A 19,860-nucleotide genomic window follows, 5' to 3' on the forward strand; every position below is an offset into this window, starting at 1 on the left:
CCTCCAATCCAGAAATGTTGGTCAGCCCATTTTACAGCTTTTCCACCAATAGGCTGATCTTGGGAGAACCTTATAAGAACTTTGGCGTCCCTCTCACGCTTGTCAAACCAGGTAAAGCCGTGCTAATTTGTGGCGCTCAGCACCCCACTCTGGACACCCTCCCCAACAAAACCCCATGGCACCTTATGGTGATGGACAGCCACCACTGTCCTGGCAGCAAGCAAACAGCTTCTGCTAATTAAGACTTAGTTTTCTGAGTCAGGCTTTAATTCCCTGGAAATGTACTATCAGGTTGTTTGTCAGCATGATGAACACTGAATGGGCAAGGTAATCATGTCCCTGTCCCCTGGCCTGTCTTGTAAATCAGGGATGTGACATGTTTTCCATCTCCGGGGTATGATCTGTGGAACAGATGGAGGTTGTAGAGTACAGGTGACATTAAAAGACTTCTTTGAAAATCTCCCCCATATGAAGTTGGATGTTGATCCAGAGGTTGACTGATTGTGCAACTGTGAGTGTCTCAGTGATTTGGGATCATACAGGACAATTTAAAAATGCAGATATGGAGAATGCTACTTCACTGAGGCCCCTAAGAGACCCATTTTCAGAGGTCTGGAGTCACTGGAAAGGACAGTCAGATATTTTAGAAGTCTCATTCACAACCTTCTTGCACCTTTGCATATCAGTGAATGAATGGCTGTAGATTAGAAATACCAAAAGACTTAGACTGGAAAATAAAATTTAAAATCTGTAGCCGCTTAGGTGGTCCTCCACACTTCGCAGCGAGTTTCAGCATGGTAAGATGCCTGCACCTTCATCTAGGTGTCTTCACCTCTGTTCTGCACCAAAGTGCTCCTCAGGCAGTGTGAAATGGGGATGTCCCATGACTCTTGTGGGACTGCTGTAGCTTTTCTGGACAAGAGCCTGTCTGCAAAACCATGCTCTCCCCTATGGTATGCACCACATGCAGCTCTGGGTTCTGCCTACACCATGGAGCAGACAGCACTCCGCAGCACTTGAGCGTTAACACAGGCATGACATCCATGCCAGCTGAACAGCAAGTTTTATTGTGTTCCCAGAGCTGGGGTGATTTCATTTTGCTGAGATGCTCTTCAACCCCAGCCACCCAGCCATTTGCACAAGCTGCATCTGTCACTTCCCCACATATGTATGATGTCCCATCTGGGCACGATAAGCCCTGCTAACCACCAGCCAACAGGAACAAACGCCTTGTTTAGAGATGCAAAGATGCTCTTGCTGCAGCCTGTAAGAGCAGCAAACCATACTCACAGCAATAAAAAGCACAGGGCAATGAATTAGCAAGTGCACCTCAGTGGAGCCATCCAGTCAACCGAAGAAGGCATAGACACACCTGACAGCTCTCAAACAGATGCACAGCATCACTTTTGTCCATAGAGGCAAAGGTGCATTAAGAACAGAAATGGAAATTGATAACTTAAAAACAATGCATATAGTTACATACAAAAAGGGAGCATGAAATTTTGGCCTAAAGAATATCTTTGCAAGCCAGATAGCTCAAGCAGGAAGTTATGCCCCCACATCTATGGAAACAGCATTCCTGAAAACTTGTCAGCATTTGTTTTTCACTGGTCTGTGCATGACCATGTTGTCATTGAATGCTGTCTAATCACAGTAAGTACTGCTCAAATTATGTGATCTTCCATTGGAGACCCCTCTGTGCTTTGCACAGGAAGAGGCTGCAGGTGAGGGGCCAGCAGCCCATGGTGCAGGCAGGGCCAGGGTAGCTGTGCATGGGACCATGCTAACACCAGCCTGCCTTCCAGTCAGACCTACACCACAACGTCCTCAGTGCTCACAGACATTGTGGAGACATCCTCAGAAGGACACGTATGTCCTTCCTGACTTTTGGATGACATGCTGATTTTAAAATATCCTTGAGTCTGTTTTTTAAAAATAAAGATAAAGCTCTGACCGAGCTTCTTTTGCATATGTTGAGGAGATAGAGGAAAGCTGGAGTGGTGCACAGTGCCCCTTATTGGTCACTGAGAAATGCTGGACATCCCAAGAATTCTGAGAGAAGGTATCTGAAAAATCCCTTTTAACAAAACTTGCTGTTACTATACCTGATTTCCTTGGGATACATGGTTGCATGTTGCTCTCATTCTAATATAAGCAACATCATTGTGGAGGCAGATGAAAAAAAATGTGGCTTTGATGTGTACTAATTAGGATTTATTTATTTATTCTTTGGAAACCCATTCTCAGAGTCTGGCTGCCACTGAAATGGGCCAGGGCTGGGCTGTGGCAGCTGGAACCAGGCAGAGCTGGAGTGGAGATTCCATCTGAGGGAGAGAGTAGTTACAAGAGGAAATCATATATATGTAGACACAGACAGAAGGGTGTGATTGGGAATGATAAACTGGAACTGCACACAGGGCAGGGGATTACCAAGAGACTGCTCTGTTTTAGGGTGGAGCAGAGTGTGGCTGATGCCGTGGTGTCCTGGTCGTGCCACCTCATCACCTCATGTCCCAGGTGCTACTGCTGTCTGAACAGGAAAGAGTGTGCAGGAAACAGGACAGAATTCACCCAATGCTTTCGTGGGAAATGAGAGGCTGGTGTGCTCTGATGCAGAAAGGCACTGCTGGCGAATTTCTCATGGTGGCTTGGGAGGATGAGCACGCCAAAGCAGCTAAGGCCCCTCAGAAGCTGGGCTGCAGTTGCTGGCAGCTGGGTCCATCAGAGGCATGAAATGAAACACTGTCATGCTTTGCTTTTTTTTTTTTTGTTTGTTTGTTTGTTTGTTTTGGTTTGTTTGTTTTTTTTTTTTTTTTTTGAGAGAGAGAGAGATTTGGGAAGAGTTTTAATTTTTCTGGAGAATGAGTTAGCTGTTTGGAAAGTGCCTTTCTTTTCTTGGGCAGTGGCCCTGGCAAGGATACAGGTGTCTTGCAAGGAAACTAGGGAAACCCAGGCTACTTTCCATTTATCTTATTCATGAAGGCCAATTTTCTTCTCTTCCATTATGTAATTGTCTTGTCCTCAATTTAATATTCCAGGTTTATGAGGAACAACAAATCAATACTCTCTTTTTATATAAAAAAAAACAAACTGCTGATTGCTGGTATCTATCTGCATGCTACAATTATATTAGATGTCAGTAATAATTAATTTTAAAAGGAAATTGTTCTTGCTGATTTTTGAATAGCCGGTCAGATCTCATTGTTACTGCATATTCGTCTAAAGGAACATCAGGCTGCTTTGTGCAGGCGCACAGCTCCTGCCTGATGAGGTGAGGGATGGACCCAGCTCACAGGACAGCAGGAAGGTGACACATCTGCAGTGTAGCTCCAGGGAGACTCTCACATTTTCAAATTAAGTGTGTTCTTTGGCTTCCAAGAAAGTGAAAATGCATGCTGAAAACTGAGACAGAGATGTATATCCCTTTGGAAGAAAAACAATTATTTTAATCAAAATAGAAAAAAATCTGCAAGGTCCCCTTCTGCTGCTTTACAGAGACACTTGTTCTTGTATCATATATACTTTGAAGCAAAATCAAACCTCAGTTTTTCTGGCTGGCATACAAACTATTTCTTGTTAAAAAAAAAAACAGCACTTGTAAGTTTTTTGTGTGTTTGTTTTTGTTTTTTGAGAGAGACTACAGGATACAGGATAAATAGGGAGGAAACAACCTGCCCTCACCAGTGACAAACATAATGTATTTCTGAAAGTTTTGCTCAGATCTCTTCTATACCTTGAGGGTCAAATGAGGCAGTTCACTTATGACTCACAGCCTTGTACCTTCTAGGCCAGCTTCAAAATGATCTGTTTATTCTCCATAAAGGGGTCTTCAAGACTGAATTCTGTGCTATTAATGTTGCCTCTCCTTAACAGTACTGCTTGGAGCCATCCCCTCTCTTCTTGTGTATAACAGATATACAATATAATTCTTCCATTTATATAACCTTTCATTTTGAAGCACATGCTTTAAGAAATCTCTAGTGGGTACATGAATGATATATAGCCATCATTTCACCCACCACTGAAGTGCAGCCGCCCCCAGGACTGGGAGCTGCACCTGCTCAGCAGTGCAGAGCTAGGTGAAAGCACAGTTATGAGCAGCTCATCCTCTCCAGCTAACAATGTGGGGTATTTGGGAGCTCTAGGATATAATTAAACAAACTGGAATTAAGCCAGGACACCAGTGTTAACACAAAGTGACAAAAATTCTAATATTCCAGGGGATCCAAATTCACTGCAATTCTGCCAACTTTACAGCTTAATAAATGACACTAACAACCTACAGGCATCCATACAGTACCAGCATGAGCTACAACCAAGCAAAACAGTTGCAGGTTGGCCTCGTTATAAGCATGTGCTGAAGTCCTGTGGAATTTAAACAATGACAGAAGGGAAGAATACTGCTTGTTGATTCACAATTGTGCTTTACAAATAACCTTTAAGAAATAAGTTTAGAATGTACGTTGTGCAGAAATAAAGTAAAACACTTTAGGAAAAATTCTAGTGAAACGTCAGGTTTCTTAGTTGTTTCAGTGACACTGACTCAAATAGTTTCTTAATCTGATAGGCTTTTTCCTCTTCCTCTACCTGTCGCCTCAAGGTTATTTCTGCAAAATCACTAGAATTTCTTGGTACGTAAACATATTTTAATGCTAGAAGTACTGATTTAGTACATTGTACTAAGAATTAACAATTTGGCCTTAAGTTCCTGCTTCTTTCACTGTACTTGCTTTTTTGTATACTTTTCCTCACCATGACCTTTGTGTGTTTTCAGCAGCATCTCTGCCACCCCACGAGGTGACAGGATGTCAGCTGAGCTAGCAGGTGCATCTCCTCAGGCTCTGGAAATGCATATCACCTGCTGCAGCAATATGAACACCACCATTCACAGCTCCTGGAGGACTCCACAAAGTTCACCTCCATATTGAATCTCTGTCAAAGATGGAAGAGGGGAAAAGTCCCTAAAGATTATAAGCAGACAGTCTCTCCTAATATAGCAGTCTCTCTTTTATTCAGAGGGCTACCTCCACCCTTCTTGAATGTTCCTGTTGTCTGAGATGCCGGAGGTCTAGGAGTTTGGCAGATGGGGAGCGGGGTAAGCACAAGTAATCTATTCTGAGCTTTAGAGAATTTATAGTGAAGACAATTTGGGCTGTTTGTTTTCATGCAACCTCTACTTGCAGTCACCTTTTTGCTCAAACCTTTGGAATGACAGAAATGTGAGTCCTGCTGCTGAAGGGGAAAATGCAGGATACAGGTGTATGTGTATGGGATGGTGAATGTTGGTAATAAGTTTGCCTTGGCAGGTGGTCCTGGTTTGTTGTCTTTCTGCTGGGTGCCACTTGACCATCCCATCAGGGACTGATGTGGGCTCCTTGTATGGCTAAGGTACCTCATCTCCCGTATTGCTCTTCCAGCCTTCAGGCTACACAAATACCTCCTATGTAAACAGTAAGGCAACTCAGTCCTGCTGTGTGAGTGTCAGGCTAGTTTGGGCAAGATACTCTAGTGCACCAGCTGGTTCCTGCCAAGCCTGGGTCAGATGTGTCTAAGGATGGGTGGCTGTAGGGACCCATCCCTATCGTATTGCAGGTGTGACCACACCAAATGTGGTGGCTTCTCCCCTACTCAGTCTCCCAGCATGAATCTAGAAGACTTGCCTCCATGTGCCCCATCCCTAACATGGGCAGAGCTCTGTGGCCAGAGCAGTACCCTGCAGTGATGCAGGAGGGCGCAGGAAAGCAGCTTTTCCAGCAGATGCACAGGGTGGATGCAGCAGCGTTAGGAGCTTTAGGCATAAAGGAGTATTCAGAGTAACCACAGATCAGGTCTGCATGCTGTGAATGTCAGTTGGAGATCTGTCTGTCTATCAAAATCTTTTTGCACAGAGGATGAAGAAGGTAGAGTGGTGCTAACTGTTCTGGCCTATTGTTCAAAAGCATTTTAAATTGCAACATTCAAACAGGCTAGTGGAAGAGTTTCCAGTAAATTTTGAATGTGGCAGATATTTTCTATACTATGGTGGGAAAAAGATTATGGTATTTGCTGCAGAGACGGGAAGATTGATTCTCGCTTGGAAAATCTGCCAGAGCTCTTGATTTAGAGAGCTGATGATTGGTGGAGTGCTTAAACTCGATTTATATCAAGATTTCTTTTTATCTTTATTTTGTACCCTACATGTTCTTATGATAACATCAGCTGGTCTTATTCAGAACGATTATTTTTTTTATTTGTTAATGAATATTTTTTCTTTGAGTGTGTTTGATATTCATGTCAAAACTCTTCTCTAATACCTGCTTGTTTGGAGTAAGGTGACTAAATTCCACTTGCATGAGGTCTGAATAAAATCACTGTGCTTTAGAGAGAGACAACCCACATGTTTCTTGCTGGAGACAGAAGCACACTATTTCAAAAACATCAATCCCTCCTGAGGATCTAATCTGATCTAATCTGAAATCTTTAAAATTATGTAAGCAATCTAAGCTACTCAATACATTTCTTCTAAAGCTCCTCGTATTCATTCCTACTTTTCTGAATAACTTGGCACAAGGGGAAGCAAATAGCCCTCTGACACAGGGCTGTGTGAGCCCTGCGCAGCCCAGAGGTTTGCACTGCACAGCAGGAGGAAGGCAAATGGGAGATTCCGGTTCAGGTCTGCAAGCAGGCAACAGCTTCACTCAGCTCCATGGGCTGCTAATCCCTCTCAGGAACTCCAAATTCATCTGAGTAATTTAAAATGGAGGCAAGCAAGCACAGAAAATGAACCCGTCAGAGGCAAAGAAACTTAAAAGGATAATTGATGTCCCATCGTTATCACTACAGCAAGCATTTCGTATCATGAAAGTAATACAAGACACTTCTATATTACAGCTAGTTCTGTGTCATTAATTATACTATGAGAAACTTCCTTTTTTTTTTTTTTTTTTTTGGGTGTGTGTGCTTTACTTTCTGCTCTAGCCAGCCAGGCTCTTATTGCCTGTAAATTGCTTGAACCAATGTGGATCTCTTCTACCCAGTGCCTTTGCAAACTAGGTATCCTGTGTGCTCTTTTGTCTACTCTCCTTCCCTTATTAATTAGTTTTAATTAAATTACTTAAAAATAAGATTTGTGACTTTCAAAAATTCATTTACCAAATCAAAAATTCATTTAGGGAAAAAAAAAAAAAAAAAGAAATAAAGAAGTGATAGTTGTAATCTTAGTAATAGTAGTAGTAATATTAACAATTAATAGTATTTATGAGCGGGTGCTCACAGTGATTAGAACAGTTGCAATTATATCAATCCAAACTGTGACAAAGTAATACAATTAATTAAAAGTGAAAACAAGAGGGAGAGAAGGATTAAAGTAGTGAAGAATCTGCAGTAACTGTTTTTTCCTTTTTTTTTTTTTTTTTTTCTCTTCCCATCCTGCAGAGGGATGCTTTGTGAATGAAAAGATCAAATTCCTGAGATCCAGTTTTGGGCAAACTAATTCATCCTGGCCTGGGCTGTGCAGCCCTGCACCATTCCTTCTACTCCATTCCATTACATTGAGGTACTTGTTGCACAAAGCATCCCAATCCAGCAAGACAATGATTTAAATGTCTGGGGGATGGGAGCTCAAGGTTTTAGTCTGAAGCATGGGTGGTTACTTATTCCCCTTGCAGAAGTCTTCTTGGACCAGAAAGCTCTGAAATGGATCGTTTAGGGAGGGTGTGTTAATAGAAGTTGAGCCTGAAAAGACAGGTTAAACAATATTTTCTGGGTTTAGCCATGGAAAGGAAGACAGATTATTGATCTGTGACTTCTTCAGCTCCTGTTCTTGTTTTCTGGGAGCCTGAGCAAAGTCTATCTTAAAAGTGGTAATGTCTGATAAGCCAGTTTGCAAATGAACACACCTGTTAATTGTTTTCAAATGTCCCTCCACAAAATACCTGTTAAAACTACACTCTTCATATTTTAAAGGGAAGCTTTGTTTTATGTTCTTCTGTTCAAATATTGTGTGGCTGAGTAGCAGCAAAGTGAATAATAGTTGAGTGCATAATTTTGATCTAATTACATTGGTATGGAATTGCAGGTGAAGCATTAAGCTGATTTGAAAAAAAAAATCTCTTTGCAAGTATTTGGTATTGACAAAAAGGTCATTATGCATTTATAGCAATTTCTGCTTTTGTGCAGTGAGGTCAGGTCAAGACCAACATTGTACTTGTGCCTCCTGGGCTTTAGACAAATCCTGCATCGGTCTAATGCTGAGTGGCACAGACATGAATTTCACCCTTACTTCATGTGGCTTTCAGCTAACGAGAGAACATTTAGATTTATCTTCTTACATCTTTAGTGCTCTTCGAACAATAAATTGATATATAATTAACATAGACAATCTTATTAAATCTATATTAGGGAGCTTATTTCAGACAATTGATTTTTTTAAATTGAAGGTGATACAAAGCACCTCTCCTCACAAGAGTAATTTTGGTTCCTCACTGAATGTATCAGACCTGAAATGGGTAATACCCATCAGGGTGTTCCTTGGCTGGTGTGTCATCTGTGAAACCAAACAAGTAATTCACATTGAATCATTTCACTTTTGAGTACCACTTGTGGTTTATCTACTAATATATTGAGTGTTTTGTGGATGTTTTCCCCATTTTCTGCAGGAATTACCCCAGGGTGGGCAGTGGACTCTGCCTGGAGTCCATGGGGCCATGCCGAGCTATACGACTGGCTGCAGGAGGGTGCAGGGGGATGAGCGGTGCTGGGCCAAGCAAGGATGGCAGTGCCCATGGGCAGCCTGTGTGTGGCCTCACACCGGGCTGTGGGGGAGCACCATGGATGTCCCCTGGGAGGCTGAATTCTCCCAGGGTCATTGTGGCTGCATCAGTCCTCTCTGTTACTAATGAGGAAAGACTTGCTCTTCTCTCTAGCCTTAGTGGCTATTCTCACTTCTCCTCATTTAGACCTTCACTTGAGTCCCAAGACCAGAAATCTTGGTGTCATTTTGCTCTGAGCAGTTTGCTTTTACTCTTCTCAATTCTATCTAAATCTGACTCTCTCCATCTTCATTACTTTGACAGGATTCTGACTTAAATTGACCTTGTGCTGGCTGAAGTCTTTTTTTTTTTCTTTTCCTTTTTTTTTTTTTTTTTTTAAATCAGCTTTTTGTATCTAATTAAGCTTTCGGACAACAACTCCTGCTGAGAGCAACATGGATCCCAGCCAGTCTTATTCTACATCTCCTCTCCCAGCACAGAGATTGCAGATATTCTCGGTTGTAGCTCTCTCTAAGTGCCTTATAAAGGAGTCAAAGATTGTTACCCACAGAAAAAGAAATGCACAAAGAGGAGAAAATGACTTTGTTCAAAGTCAACTGCTGGAATATTGACAAGTATGAGCAGACCTAGTGAACAAATCTCTCCATGGGAAAACTGTGTCCCTTAACATCAACCAAGAACATCCTCCTCTTGCATAAAGTTTGTGTTCCTAGGATTGCTAAGCCAGGCAGTAGCTTGGTGCAAAAATTATCCTGGTCCCTCAGCAGGAACTCTCAGCACCATTTGCTCCTAGCCGCTGGTGATAGCAAAGCCATAGGGGAGAGATGATGCATAAGGTGTTTGGAGAACAGAAGGACCTTTTCTCAGTGATACTTGAGGAAGCCATTGACTTGGCATGCACTGAAGTTCTCTGCTCTCTTGGTGGTGCCAGGCTTTGGCCTTTGGTCGCCCCCCAGGACCTCAGCCTCTGCTGGCAGAGTGGCACTGGAACCGCGGCGTGGGACCAAGAAGGAAAGGGAGGGGCTGGGGTGTCTGCAGCACACAGCTCGGGCTGCTGGCACCCTGTGGCTGGTGCAATGCTGCTGGGACCATGTGCTGGGCACTGTGTTGCAACACTGTGTATTGCCTGACACACCTCTTGCCCTGGGCTGTGCTGCCTTGTTCTGCATTGGAGGGGCTGTGGGATTCTGGCACCCTGAATGATCTTGCTAGGACAACAACAGCTCAGGCAGCAGGTCAGGGTAACTTGCTGCCTTCCATGTTTTGCTTCATTTTCTTCTCTCCCCTTTCATTAATTCTGGAATGAGCAAAGCATGTACAACACACACACAGACACACACACGCTTGTCTAGGGCTTCAAGTGTTTATTCCAAAAGAAGGTTCCACACTGACTTTTTTTTTCTTTTCTTTGTGATGGCTGTGACAAACATTTAACCACCTATATTTGTTGTTGATGTTGCTGCTGCTATTGTTGTGTTTGTAATTAATGTAATTTATTCTGTAAAATATCAGAGTTATTTAGTAAACATGCCTATAGAGATTTGTCCTAAATAACAGTGTTTTATTAATACAATCCTTAGCTACTCAGCTCAAATAACTTTTCAGAGCTGGAAATCTCTCACAGAGAAACCAATTGTGAATATTAAAAGGGATTTGGAGGAGGAGGAGGCAAGAATTACACTTTCAAATATTCCACTAAGTTGAAGATTTAACCTAGCAACATCACAGAATCCCTGCACAGGCTCACAACCTCATTTAGTTTTGTATTAGAAGACTTGGTTGCATTTTAATTGTGTACATAATATTATTGATATTTAACAATTGTTTCTGTCACCTTCCACCTCAATCAGCATTGCAAAATACAGCTTAAACTAACTGGGAAGTAATTTCCTAGCTAATATTTCTTCTCATCTCATGAGAAAAGTTGATACAACAGCTAGCGTATCATGGATCAAACAGCCCCAGTTTCATGGTTCTGCTCATTCTGTAGGCTCCATGTCAGCTCCACTTGAAACTGAAGCTATTTTATCTTGCGTAATGAGTGGATAGATTCTGAATTCTCTTGAATTGCATTTTCCTCCCATTGAAATATACTAGCCCTTAATAAAATATTCCTGGGATTTAAATGGTCTTTACGCACTGCTGCCCTATAACTTAGAGAGAAGCTAATTGTTTTATAAGAAAATTACCTGTAGCTCAGTTTCTACCACTACCACTTTATCCTTTTCCTGAAGCAGCTAAGAAATGTGTCAACTCTGTCAAACACAGATAATGGTAACCATGTTGGAAAACATTCTACCCTCTTACAATTTTTTTTTATTTTTTTATTTTTTGTAATAGTAAGTGTTATCTTCACCTTAAATCAAACACACTCCACAACTCTTGCTACATGATGCTATACTGTTCCAGAAGCAAATGGTGAAGCAAACAGCCTGAGTCTTTTATTTGCCTTTTTTTTTCTTTTTGTCTTCCTTATACTACTTACATATAGCAACTTTTGTGGTTAATACAGTAATTGAATTGTCTGCTGGAATTCCCCACTTGCCATTGATTTAATTGCTTGCTTGGGAGCATGCTAATTGTTTATTGACACTGTTCAGATCCCATGCTGGGGTTAGACAAATCTTCAGACTAAGCTGTGCTGTGGGCTGACATCTCAGACAAGTTTGTGCTCTGCAGACTATGTGAAAGGTCCTTGCTGCTAAATGCTAACAACGCTTGGCTGTGCTCACTTCTGGCACTGGATCTGCCCAGCCTATTATGCCAGTACAGAACAGCAATGCATACAATTGCTCTGCATAATCAGTATATAAATATACCTACTATGAATACATTTTCTGAGTCCAGTTCATGTGTTGGGTCCATGAAATCTGTGTGCACCATGATGCATGCTCAGGTGACACTGACCCTGACCCACACCCACGAGCTGCAGTGACTGTGTGGTAAAGTGAGGGAAGTCAAGATTATCTCTGGAGGAGATTTGTAGTTATTGCTTGAGACACACAGCAGCCATACAGCTCTGCTCGTCTCCCTAAGTGATCCTCCCTATATTTTTGGTATCTGTTGCTATAGGTTCAGTCTGTCATGCTGAGCTGCACTTAGGGTTTTCGAACATAGAAAGTATAGAGTGGAGATATTTCAAGGTTGGCCTTTGTATGGTTCTCAAAGCCTTTGCTCATTGCATTGGTCGATGGTGTCATATCCATGCTATAAATGGTACCTGTACTCTATAACTAAACAGATATGTCTGTGAGGGCTTTTATTTTCCACCTTATTCCCAGCCATTAGCTAGCATTTTGCCAGTGTTCGCAGTTGGCCCTTCAGGGTCATCTGAAGCCTGTTTTCTTACATGAAAAGCATGCTTTCTTCAGTGAGCTTTGAATCAAGCTCTAACAGTTTCAAATTCAGTCAGAAGTGGAAAAGAAGGCCATTTGGAGAAGGGTATAGGCTCTATGTATTATAATATATTTATGCTACACATATAAAATCCACTCTGCTGTTCTAATTTAAGCATGCACAGCATGATAATGTAGAGACATTGCCTGGCCATCTCCTGATTATACTGTAGCAGAGAAGTTTTGATTTAACCTTTTGCTATTCTGAAGGTCTCAGAAGGACTGTTTCTGCTGGATACTGTAATAGTTTTCATATTGCTAAATTTTCATAGCAAGTCTGCACTTTAATAAGGAGATAAGAGCTTCAGTCCCTCCTGGTTTTTAATAAAGTGTATCACTGCAAGTCAATAACCTGTCAAGTGCTGCTCACTGTGTGCAGCTAAAACAACTGACTTGAGGCTGTGCTGGTCGTAACTGAGGGGTGTGTACAGAAGGGTTTATGTCCAGCCCTTTGCAGTGAAGCTTTCAAAACAGACATGCAAGGGAGTAGCTGCTGTGTATGGTGCTGGGGCTGTTGGGCAAGGGCTGTGGCCAGAAGCTCTGCTCGGGGCAGCCCCTGCCACCTCTGGCACGTGGCTTTGGGTGGCCTGCAGTCAAGGAGGTCCTGCCATCTGCGAGCAGTATTTCCCAGCCCTGATGGTGGGAAAGGGAAATGCCAGAGGGGAGAAGGGAGCTGCTGGTTCTGAACATCTGCCAGCCCAAGGGGTAATATTGCCCAGCAGAAAGAAATCAAATTAATTTTGAAATTCACCACTGTCAGAGTAAGTGAGCACACATGCCAGGAAATAATTTAATTGAGATAACTGCAAATGAATAAGGAGATTTTCTCTTTGATAATGTTTATCTCCTACAACTCCTAGTACCACTCTCCAACTGTTTTGCAAACACAGGGAGGTGGAAGAGAAGGGAGATTATCTGTGCATGAAAGCAAGGACAGCACAGATCCTACTCTGCCAAACTCCTGCCTTCTGAACTGGTGCTGTGCCTGCTGGTCACTGCTCTCTGAGGCATTGATTCATACTTGCTTTATGCAAGAAACAATCTCTCATCCCCTTTAACTGTAAGCCCCATCTGGAAAGAAAAGGCAGCTGTGTTAACAGCACATAGCACATAGTTTACAGAAGAAGAGAGAGTTCAGAGTCTAATTAAAATTACAGGACAGCAAAACCTTCTTTCTCCTTTTCAACTGTCTTTCAGTTCATGAAGAGTGACAGGTTCACAGAGCAAATGTTTATGCTCTACCACTCCTGCCCCACAGAAATGGGACCTTCTGGCATGGGCTGACTGTCCCTCATAAATCCAACTGGCTGGCATTTTGAATGTCCTTCACCTTCTGGAACTTTGTCTTTTAACTGAAATTAAAACTTCTCTGAAATCACAGTTTCATTGCCTGTTGAAAGACTCTACCTTTAATGTTTCCGATGTACAGCTTTTCAGCATTTCTACCTCTGGAGAGAAATCTCAGAATGTTAACTTCTCATTCCATCAAACGGATGTTGAATTTTCCCCTGGAACTCTGAAAAGAGCCCAAAATTAAACAGATGATTTGACCTTGTGGTATTGACAATGCAAAACAATATTTGCGGTAAAAGTGTATAAATCTGTCTAAAAGTGTTTCTTTTTTTTAGGGGAAAAAAAAAAAAAAACTTTCTAATTCAGAGGTGTGAGAAGAGGATTATTTCCTGAAATCACTAGAAGCTTTCAAAACAACTTCTTGATTTAATTGCTTGAAAAGGGCTTGGGGATATATATCCTTGAAATGGTAAAATGGTAGTAAGAGCTATAGAATAAGCACATGACAAGTTTGGAGTTGTTTATTGTTACCAACAACCCAATATACATAACATGCATTAGTATAAGGAATATTTCTGTGTTCATCATGTTGTATCTGTAATTATAGCACTGTTCACACATTCTGCTTTCTCAAAAGATTAGCTAAAGTAAAGCGTGGCTGTTCTCAATGGAAGGACACGTTCTGTTGTGGCAGACAGACTGCCTGGTGAGCTTGGCCTCTGCCAGGTGTTTTTCTGAGCCTCTGGTTTAGCAGCAGGTTTGAGCAGAGGATCCAATTATAAATCTTTTGGTAATTAAAACAACAGCTGTTATAATTAAAGGACTCCTCATTAAGTCACTATTAACTGAAGCTTAGGGTGGGTTTTCAGTGAAATGAAAGCAGTGAAACCTTTTTTAAGCAAGCAAAGGTACTGGGGAACAACAGAATGGTATTCAACAGAAGGTGAAATGTATTTAAAATTTGCTTTCCCCATTAGAAGTTTTTTTAAAGTCCTCTATGGAAAAGTCAGACCAGAAATGCCAGGGCAGGAGTGTTTGCCTGGAACAGCTAAAGGCCCGGAGATGCAAGGAAGACACAAGAACCTCTGCTCCTGCAGGTCCTGCCTGCGGTGCTGGGGCAGTCGTCCCCACACGCAGTGCCTCTTGCTGCCCCTGCACAGTGGCACCACGGGCTGCCCGCAGTCTGGCCCTGGAGAGCACTCTGTTTCATCTCAGGTCTCAAGCCAATGAGCAGCACAGACCCAACTCACAGGCTGGAGTTTTTAGGAAAACTTTGCTCTTCCTCAGCATTCAGGGAACCGCTTCTTCTCTTTCTATGAAAACAAGCCCAGTGTGATACACTGACCTCTGTGTAGTGGAAAGCAACCCATAAGTCTAGGGAATTAAACCTTAACAGTGATGAGTACATATGTGTGCAAGTGCTGTTACCATTCACTGCTGCAAGTGGAAGTCTTGGTTCATAATGAAAATCGTAATGTCTAATTAAAATAATGACTTTCAGCAATCTGATATCCTGGAATAGGTCATCAGGTGGTGGAAATTTCAGAGGGTGTCCTACAGAAAAGTACTGTTTTCCACGTCTGCTTGAAGATGAATTGCACTCATCTCACAAATCCCCATGATTAATTGCAGTTTCAGCCTTTTGAAATTACAGTCACTGTCACTGGACATTTTGTTGTGGTAGGGTCTCTTAGGTGCATCTCATGAAGGGTTTCATTGGCACTGCAATTCTTTTGGCTAGGGATGAGATTTCTTCCTTCATTAACTACATTCATATCCTTATGTGAACACTATAAAGCCTGTTGTACTTCTGTGATGGGAGGCACCACTCCTGCATGCTGCCAAAGCTAAGTGAAGCCCATCCCTGTCCAGAGGGTCAGCATAAGGAGCAGAGTAATATGCGTCACTTGTTTTTGTCATGTCATCACGGGAGGGTTTCAGCCTCTGTGATTCAATCAATTAGCCTTTCAGCTCTATAGTGTGCCAAGCCATCTTAGTCCAAACCACCATCATTAAACAAAGCTGGGAGCATCCTTGTTTTTGCCAGCAATATATCTGAGGTCTACCTTTACAGAACCTCCCTAGTACTGCATAGTCATGAGAATATGCTCCTGAATGTGTTTTTGTTTTTTCCATTTCTGTAAAGATGTGGTTCTTGACATCAGCCCCTTGGATAGTGACCCAGAGGAAAAAAACACATCAGGCTTCTCATCTCTCCCTGCTTCTACCAGCAGAGTGACATGCCTACACAGCCAGCCTGATGGAAACCTAGGGCAATGTCAGCTTGTAAACCCATTCAACCATAAGCAACCCAAAGAGGCCAGCAGCAAGGAAAATAAGCTAATCCTCCCAAGTTCATTCTAAGACAATGTAGCATTGAGTATTATAAAGCAAATAAGAACCCCCCCCCAAAAAAAAACAAAGCATCAGGACCACTGTTGCAAGTTAGATACACATTATTACAGGAACCTAAGAAATATTGTGAGTTGTCTAATAGATTTTTTAAGCTCATTCTCTGCTTTACAGGTGTGTGTGTATATATATATATATTTGCTGATGATTAAACATTTTGCAGGAAGATGTACCACATAAGGGATTTTGCACTGGTATCCATGGAAACAATAGAACGTTTCCATCTAACATACATATTAATTTTTCCAAGCTGTTATTAGCTGTTCCTGCCAAAGGGGTTTAAAACAACATTAAGAAAGCAAAATAATGTAGCTAAAGATGTGAAACAGATTTATAGTTACAGGGATTATGAGAAAAGTATTTTTTTCAGATATTTTTCAAACTATGCTCATATGTGAGACAATTTTAGGCCACATCCTTTATCTTCATGAGAGTTAAGTTTAAGTTTTTAGCATCAAAAACTGACAGTGGGTTAAGTCACATCTGAATTGCCAGAAGACTTATTTGTATTCTAAGGAAGAAAATCAATGTCAGAGGAGTTCTGTAAGGTGAATGAGAAAAAACAATTGTCTTATTTGATTACATCTATACCCATCCTGTACATTTCTGTAATATCAACTTTTAGATTTTGCATTTAAGAATAATTAAAAAAAATCATAAAAAATTGTATTTCAGTTTCTAGTTGGATCTATTCCTCAGTTACTCTTTCTAATAAACCATCCTAAATTATCCCTGTGCACAGAAGGTTGGTCTTCTTCCTATGTATTTTCTCCACCTTACAGAAGCCTGAGGTTCAAAGAGCAAGACTTTTCACTTTAGTGATGGTAAACTTAGAGGGGTCAAGTCAACACAGTTCTACAGACTGTAACATGGGCAGGTGGAAAGAGCTCTAAAGATGTATCGACTTCGATAAAGAACAATAGCTCTTTATTTTGTGACTTCTTAGCCATATTCTAGAGCAGTGTTAAGACGCTTTGTGTAAGAAGGGTCTCTTTTTAATAAAATTGTAGAATTTATTTCTCCATGGGCCATTTTGGCACCTACTTACATTTTATGGATCTCTTTCATTTCCCTGCTGACACCTTCTTGTCTTGTCTTACACCTGATCATAGGACCCTTGTACTAGCATAAGAACAGCAAGGTATGCCAAGCAAATGCCTCTCCTTACAGCAAATCCTTGTCTTGAAGAATCCATCAGTGGTGCTCAAGGGCTTGGGAAGATCCTCAACAAGTTTCTCTTCTAAACACTTCTTTATGAGGGTCTGGCAAGCCAGGATTTAACTGGGTGGTCTCAGAAGTTAATTTAGTTTTGCAGTTCTCAGGTATGCTTAACACAGTGTTTTTATTCACAAGCTTGCATAGAAAATATATATTAGTCATTTTTGGTTGCCTATCTTTTAATTTATGAGACTGCTGTTAGTTTCAGTGAGTGAATACACACAAATCTGGCTGATGTGCTCCAGCACAGAGCAGGGGACCCCTAAGAAAGCAGGTTTGGAAAGAGCATGGTTCTTTCTCATCCCAGGCTCAATGGGTGTGTAGGAGCAGCAGCCAGCAACTTGTTCCAGCAGCCTCACGTTAGCAGTGGGGCATCCCGCTCACTCCACGCTGGCAGCACCCAGCTCTTTGGGGAGATACCGTGCCACAGATAAAACCTGATCACCTCCTCCAGCAATGTTTACACCTAAGTTTTGCCTTGGAACCATTCTTAGATGGTGGCATAGATGAGAGCTGTCTGTCTGGGGAGAAACAGTGAGGAGTTGCAGGAACAGAGGCAGGATTGTGATCAGCAAAGACAAGCACTTCTCTCCTCTCCATCTTCTCCAAATCTGCCTGTGTCTGTTGGCCAGTTTTGTTGACATTCGCAACAGATCTAAGACTTCAGAAGGGTCAAGAGGAACATGCTCATGTGCTGTTGAGCTTATGAGAGCCAGTAACAATCCTCTGGAAGAAAGAGGAAAGACAGCAAAAGCAACAAATGAAAAAGGACCTGGCATGATTTTTCAGCTGTTTTGATTTCTGAAAAGATGTTAATCGACAAAGGCTTTAAGCTGTATGTTCACAGAAAAGCCATGAAGGTCTCATAAAAGTTAGACCTTAGTCAGGTTGGTAATATGAGAGCAATGTCACATTGCCAGTGGTAGTAACTAATTCTTCGCTTTTGTAGAAAATAGGAAAGAGACCAAAATTAGAGACAGGATTATGGCACAGTTGTAATATCATGATCATTACTTATTCCTTCAGCATTCATTATTGTTAGATGAATCATAATGAACTCATCTGGCATTAATATAAATGTAAAAATGCAAATCCATGCAGATTCAGATGTAATTCAGCATTATTTAATGTACCGTTAAACTTCTTCATGAGATTCCCCTAAAATGAGATCTTTCTTTGAAAGAGTCTAGCTATTACTGAAGAATAAAGAAGTGATAATTTGGCTATTGGGCACCTTATGGGACTAGCAGAGGTAACAGTTTATCACTGTGAGTGACTATTAGGAAGAGAGACTTCTTAATTTGGAAATTAAAACCAAGCAATGTGAGGACACTAATTCCAGTATCAATTAAAAGCATTTATTTTCTTTTGCAGTTCAGTAATTGTGTCAGATATGGGATGTTTTAATTAAGAGTCCATTTTATTGTTTCTCCTACTTCCTCAACCTATTTATGCAACTTTGATCTGCAAATTTTTAGGAAAAGGAGGCAGAAGCTCTACAGGAGCTCCTCCAGCATGGCTAGCCTTCTTTCTTACACTGCTCCTCTTCCTGGGGAGCTGGCATTGTGGAAGCCCCATGTCCTGCTCCTGGGACAGCGGGCATAGCCCTGCCACAACAGGGAAGCTGGGCAAGCCTGTCAAGAGTTTTCAAGGGCTACAAGCTAAGCAGCTGAAGGAAGACCCACTCAAACATAATTCCAAGTTGTCTCGTCTTCCCAAAGGTAGTGTGTTAGCATTTTACTGTTTTCCAGTTACCTTGCTCTAACAATCAATTCCAAAAGCATCCTCTGTCATGCTACCAGGGGTTAACAGGTTCAGCACTGACTTCTCTGGTTTTATTTCTGGTAGTATCTGCACATAACCCTACTTTGTGTTCCTTTGTATTTTAGCCACTCTTGCAGTTCTCCCTGGGTGGAGCCTCAAGCAGCTGTCATGGTTTATACAAAACTCTCATTAAAGAAAAAACAACAAGCGGTGAGTGTCCTGTTTGCTGAAATCCAGAAAGTGTCTGCACTAAGAGAGGTGAGTAGAGAGCTTTTATGCCTTGCCTTTCACAGATGTACATAGGATACATTAATATATGATGGATGTGTAGCGTCCACTACACAGTAAGACTTAGCTACAAAGAATGTCTTGAATTTGCCTAAGTTCAATTCAAAGGAAAACATAATGTTTTGTTCTTAATTGGAAGAACCTACATTAAAATTGTGGAAATGCTTTTGCAATGGAATTTGCAGTTCTCACCCACAAGGCAAAGGTGCACTGATAAGTAGATCTGCTTGGCTTTTCTTGCATGGTTTAAGATCACTTCACTAATGAAACCATTCCCACTTTCATCTTCAAAATAGTGGAGCCACCTGCCTCAGAGGTTTGCCCAGGCCAATCCCAGCCATCCAGGAGGAACAGACATGGAGCCATAGGGAGAACCTGTCATTTTCTTAGAGCAATTTGCAGGTCTGCAATATTGCTGTAAGTAACTATTCACTGTCCTTTCAGTCAAAATCCATACAGAACAAAGGAATATACTCTTTTAGTATGCAATGTCTTGAAAATAAAAATCCAACTTACAGCACAGACGAGATTCCTGCATGATTATCATAATTAATTTAATTGCAAATATTCGCTCACTTTTGGAAGATGAAGAACATTAAATACCTGATGTCTCTTTCTTTAACAAAACATCACTAACCACATTAAAGCAGGGCATTTTGAAAGCAGATCAGTTCTTGTCTGAGCAGCTGCCTTCATGCAGAGAGTGATGAATTCACTGCCTGCAACCTCTTCTGCATCAG

General features: G+C 41.5%; 1 long non-coding RNA gene across 1 annotated transcript; it reads left to right on the plus strand.

Moving 5' to 3' along the window:
- Window positions 1-4,899: 4,899 nt before the first annotated feature.
- LOC106017579 (uncharacterized) lies at window positions 4,900-19,649 on the plus strand. Its single transcript, XR_001191107.3, has 4 exons — window positions 4,900-5,095; window positions 7,414-7,534; window positions 18,958-19,090; window positions 19,417-19,649. It is a non-coding gene; the product is annotated as an uncharacterized lncRNA (long non-coding RNA).
- Window positions 19,650-19,860: the final 211 nt, after the last annotated feature.

This window comes from Anas platyrhynchos, chromosome 20 (genome assembly GCF_047663525.1).
Source record: "Anas platyrhynchos isolate ZD024472 breed Pekin duck chromosome 20, IASCAAS_PekinDuck_T2T, whole genome shotgun sequence".
Taxonomy (NCBI): Eukaryota; Metazoa; Chordata; class Aves; order Anseriformes; family Anatidae; genus Anas; species Anas platyrhynchos.